General features: G+C 35.9%; 1 pseudogene; it reads left to right on the top strand.

Moving 5' to 3' along the window:
• Positions 1-1,794: 1,794 nt before the first annotated feature.
• Positions 1,795-5,365, top strand: LOC109338623 (annotated as a pseudogene).
• The last annotated feature ends 643 nt before the right edge of the window (positions 5,366-6,008 follow it).

Here is a 6,008-nt window from a genome sequence, read left to right as displayed (position 1 = left end):
ATATGTAAATATGTGAAATGTGTGATCGTAACACGGATCATAAGATCCTATCAAATATTAAAAAAATTAAACATATACATAAATATAACTTAAGATTGTATCTCTATTTTACAATAGCATATGGATAAAATATTTGGCCACTTAATTTGGTCTATAGGTGTGTTTTTTATGTAACACCTAGAACTAAAATAATTTAAATGGTTTTTGCAGGAATATGACAACTCAAATGAAAAGAAAAAGAACACAGATCTAGATGATTACAAGAAAAAAGCTACAATAATAGTCGAAGAATACTTTACCACTGATGATGTTGTTGCAACAATAAATGAAATTATAGAACTCGAAATAAAGATCTAGGAGACATGAAAAAGATTTCTTTATGAATCAAGAAATATGAGAGAAAAGAATATCATTTATTGAATATTGAATAGATGGAAAAACACAATTACATTGAATCTTTTATATAAAGAATAGAAAAACTAACTATCCTAACTAACTAACAAAAGCTCAACTATTTTAACTTTCCCCCGCAAGCTGGAATGTATTAAGCATTCCAAGCTTGAAATAATTGTGTTGAACACAATGATATACTCTAATACCTCCTCTTTCTGGTGAGTGAATCTTTATCTCCCAACCTTGAAATCTGAATGTGAAACAACACTGACACTTAACCACCATTTGGCAGAAGCAATTTCATCCAACGCTTAACCATCTTTTTGACAAAATTAAACCAATCATAACGGATGAAAGAGAGAAATGCAGATCTAAATCTTGATCCTAATATGATGCTTCAATGAGGAAAAAAATTACACACTATAATGTTGTGTGTTTAATAAGAGATAGGAGCAAAGAAAAATAGAGTAGAAAAGAAAAGAGATAATTGAGGGTAGAATAAAAAAGAAAGATAGCATTGGCTATAGAAAATAGAAAAAGAGGCCAGACATAAAATTTCTCCATTAACCATTTCCAAATCAATCAAAAGAATTCTAGCAAAAGAGGGTGCAACAACAAATCCATCACTTCAACTAAAATTACAAAGAACTATGTTGGTTATAGTCTTGTCAAATAACTACTACCATGAGCCTCCTTCATTTCTAGAATATAGGTATTTTCCACTTCAAAGGACCCAAACATAAAGTACATAGAAGCATGTTTTGCAATAATTTTTTTTTCTTGCTGCTTCAACATTTTCTTGTTCTTTGCAAGAACCCATGTGAGAATATAAACTTCAACAAAAACTTACTTGATGATTAAGACTTGAGATTGCACTCATGATCTTGAGCTATAATTTCCATCTCAAATGCTTGGCTTGAATGCATCCATATCAATTTCCGGAGAACATTAACCAAGAAAACAAATAACAATGCTAAATATACTCGAAGATATGTTCAGGATGTGGAAGATGGAGATGCATTCAGCCACTTCAAACAAACGTTGGCTAAAACTTCAAACATCTTTCAAGAATAGAGCACAACCAACCAAATTGACAAAGATCATTTTTGTGAAGAACATAGCCTTTGGATAAGCAAGTTGAGATGGAAGTTCTTCATAGAAGTATAAGTGGAAGCTATAGAGAAATAATTATGCTCTGATACCATATTAAAATAGTAGGAGGCATGAAAAAGATTTCATGATGAATCAAGAAAGAAGAGAGAAGAGAATATCATTTATTGAATATTGAATAGATGAAAAAAAAAAATTACATTGAATCATTTATATAAAGGATAGAAAAACTAACTATCCTAACCAAACTAACTAACCAATTAACAAAAGCTCAACTATTTTAACACACAGATCTAGATGATTACAAGAAAAAAAATACAATAATAGTCGAAGAATACTTTACCACTGATGATGTTGTTGCAACAATAAATGAAATTAGAGAACTCGGAAAACCGCTGTATGGATACTATTTTGTCAAAAAGCTTGTCTCTATCTCAATGGACATGCATGACAAAGAAAAAGAAATGTCTGATGATTTGATTGTAGATATACCAGATACAGTTGATGTACTAGCACTTTTCTTAGTCAGGGCTGTGGTTGATGACATACTCCCCCCCTGCATTTTTGAAGAAACATATGGCTTCCTTATCGAAAGATTCGAAAGGGGTTGAGGTATTGAAAAAAGATGAGAATAACTATCTATCAGCACCTTTGCACGTGGAAATCATAGAGAGGCGCTGGGTAGGTAGTAAGAATATGACAGTTGATGATGTGAAGGTTAGGATAAACAATTTTTTGAAAGAGTATGTAGTGAGTGGTGATAAGAAATAAGTTTCTAGATGTATCAAAGGTTTGAAAGTCCCTTTTTTCCATCATGAGATAGTGAAACGTGCTCTTATAATGGCGATGAAGAGGCGTCAAGTAGAAGGTCCACTACTAGACCTGTTGAAGGAGGCAGCCGAGGATGGTTTCATAAACTCTAGCCAGATGTCTAAAGGGTTCAGTCGGTTGATTGACACTGTTGATGACTTAACACTTGACATACCGAATGCATGCGAAGTACCACAACAGTTAATATCCAAAGCATCTTTTAAGGGCTAGTTGTGTGTGTCATCCTTGAAACCATTTTCCATGGACCCGGAAAAGAACTCAATTAAAGATAATACTGTCAGAAATTTCAAGATGAAGACTCAGTCTATTATTCAAGAGTACTTCTTATCCGGTGATATATCAGAAGTAAATAGTTGTCTAGAACAACAGAACAACACCAACTGTGCCGAACTCAATGCTGTTGGGTTTGGGCTCCCTTCCTATATGGAGAAAGACCCAGTTGGGCAACACCCACTTGTCCCACTTAATCTAATAGATAGGGGTCAGATGTGGCAAGGGTGTGAGGGCAATTCATGCAAAAAGAGGCAATTGAAAAGTCTGAGAGAAGATAAGAAAACTCAACCCGCAGCAATTCCGAGCAGCCATGGGAGAATCATGGCTGCATCTTTGTTCACAGTTGGATCGGGCTGAAATTTGGACAGCAGGTTCACAACTTATAGTACTTCATTATGAACGGATCGGTGAGACGACGTCCGAGGTGGTAGAAAACAAGTTGTTATAGTTGTCGTTTTTCTGGTTTTTTTCTCTGGTTTTTCTTATTCTCATTTTCAAGCTTGTTGCTCTATTGTATGATGTATTGTTAAGCACATTTTGTGCTGTATTTTTTAGACACTATTGTATTCCTATTTTGATTATAATGGAGCTTGATTGACTGGTTTGTGCCTATGGTTTTTACTTTTCACATTGGAAAGGTTTTCCACGTTAATATTCTGGTGTCCCTTGTGTGTTACTGCATTATTCGATAATTCTCCTCATAGATTCTAGCAAGTTGGGGAAATTATTATCCGCTGCATATACTCTGTTAGAGTTTTCATTGTTATTGTGTTGAATTTTCCATCAGAGTGGCATCAGAGCTCTTTGGGGTTTGAGGTTATTTGACTTGCTTGAATGATGGAGGCAAATACACATAAAATGATATGTTTGAATGACACTAACTATCACTTGCGTAAAGGAAAAATGAAAGATTTATTATTTGTGAAGATATGTTTCAACATCAATAAGTTTTTGGTTTCATTCGGCTATATGTAGAAGACAATGTCTACAATCATATTGCTAATGAGGAAAATGCAATATCTTTATAGAAGAAAATTGGATCTTTATATGCTTCTAAATCAGGGAATAATAAATTATACTTGTTGAGTTCCTTGATGAATTTGAGGTACAAGGATGGAGCTTCTATTTCAGATCACTTGAATGATTTTCAAGGAGCCCTTGATCAATTATCAGGAATGGGTATCAAGTTTGTTGATGAAGTGTTGGGACTATGGCTAATGAATACTCTACCAGATTCTTGGGAAATATTTTGAGTTTCAATTACAACTTCAGCCCCTGATGGTATTGTCTCTTTGGAGAGTATAAAGAGGAGTATTCTTAATGAGGAGATGAGAAGGAAGACACATGGTACTTCATCTCAATCAGAGGTGTTTGTCACTAGAAACAAGGGGATAAGTCATAGAAAGGAACCAAAAGGTGATAAAGAAAAGGGAAGAAGTAAGTGCAAGTCCAGATACAAGAATGTGGAGTGTCACTATCGTGTTACTACTGCCACTTGTGACGATCTTATTATTCTTCGTGACCGTGATTTAGTTAACCTTGTATCAAATGAGAGTATGTGGATAAATGATAGTGGTGCTACACTGCATGTTACACCAAGGAAGGAGTTCTTCACATCTTGCACTTCTAGTGATTTTGGAGTGTTGAAGATGGGTGATGATTGTGTGTCAAAGGTAGTTGGTATTGGTGATATTTGGTTGCATAACAACACGGTAGTTCTTCACATCTTACACTATGTGCAAATGCTTGATGATGGTGGTTATGATAATCATTTTGGTTCTGGAAATTGGAAACTCACTAGAGGTAACTTGGTTGTGGCCAGAGGAGAGAAAATTTATAAATTGTATTGGACAAAAGCTTTGGTTACTAAAGAAAGTGTGAATGTCGTGGTTATGGAGGCTTCTTTGTGGCACCGCAGACTCAGTCATATTAGTTAAAAAGGATTGAATTGTTTAGCCAAAATGGATGTACTTCCTGGATTGAAGAGTGTAGAGTTGGAGAAATGTTCTTATTGCATGACTGGTAAGCAGACCAGAGTATCCTTTAAGAAGCATCCCCCCTCAAGGAAGTCAGAGTTGCTTGAATTGGTGCATTCTGATGTTTGTGGTCCATTGAAGGTGTTGTTACCGTAGCTTGAAGCAATTCTAAGTGGCACGAAATAGTACTTACTAGCTGAGTCACGATCAGGTCGATCTCTTTAAGACATTTCGTCGCACTGCCCAAAATGTGCAAGCAGACTATCAACCACGCCGTCCCCAGGATAAAATAGCCCAGATCTCTATTATCGAATTCTTATTGCACTGTAAGAACCGATCTCGAATACACCCACCACAATGTGTCTACTAGTGCCAATTCTCGAAATTACCCACAATATGACTACCCGTGCCAATTCTCTTCCCACAATACTGACTACCAGTGTCAGTTCTCGAAATCGCACAATATGGCTACCTGTGCCAATTCTTTCCCCCAATACTGATTACCAGTGTTAGTTCTCAAAATTTCCAGAATATGGCTACTTGTGCCAATTCTTTCCCCCAATACTGACTATCAGTGTGAGTTCTTGAAATTCCCACAATATGGTTGCATGTGCCATTTCTTAGTGACACGTAAAGAAAGGGGGAGAAGTTTGTCGGAAATGCATCGGCGGAAAATATGAGGGAGAAAGAAAAGGTTGAATGAAAGCGCATTCAACTTGGGGCAAGAAAATATGAAGGGAGAAGGCTTCTATTTATAACTTGAGATTTTTTCCAAGTTCCTCATCTCTCCAATGTGGGACTTGAGAGTTGTTTATTTTTTAAAACTCTTCTATGTTGGAGAAACTCTTTTTTTATATATTTCACACCCAAAAGTTCTCACTAATGGTTTTCAACAAACCATGTTCAAACATAAGGTAAAGTCATTTGGTGGTGCACTTTACTTTGTTACTTTTATTGGTGATTGTTCAAGGAAGCTTTGGGTCTACGCTTTGAAGACAAAGGACCAAGTGCTTGAAAAGTTCAAAAAATTCCATGTTTTGGTTGAGAGACATTCTGGCAAGAAGCTAAAATGCATTCGTACTGACAATAGTGGTGAATATTATGGATCGTTTGATATTTACTGCAAGCAGCAATGTATTAGACATGAAAAGACTCCTCCTAAGACTCCTCAGCTTAATGGCTTAGCGGAGAGGATGAACATAACTTTGGTTGAAAGAGTTAGGTGCATGCTTTCTGAAGCAAAATTACCTAAACATTTCTGGGGTGAGGCTTTGTACATGGTAGTGCATGTTATTAATATTAGTCCTACAATTGCTCTGAATGTTGAGATGCTAGACAAGATTTGGTTTGGCAAGAATGTCATATATGACCATTTGCGAGTCTTCAGTTGCAAGAAATTTGTGCATGTTCGAAAGGATGAGCCCT

This window comes from Lupinus angustifolius, unplaced genomic scaffold (assembly GCF_001865875.1).
Source record: "Lupinus angustifolius cultivar Tanjil unplaced genomic scaffold, LupAngTanjil_v1.0 Scaffold_32_43, whole genome shotgun sequence".
In the NCBI taxonomy this organism is placed as follows: domain Eukaryota; kingdom Viridiplantae; phylum Streptophyta; class Magnoliopsida; order Fabales; family Fabaceae; genus Lupinus; species Lupinus angustifolius.
Note: the sequence above shows the minus strand (reverse complement) of the source record. Positions and strands in the feature narration are given on the sequence as shown.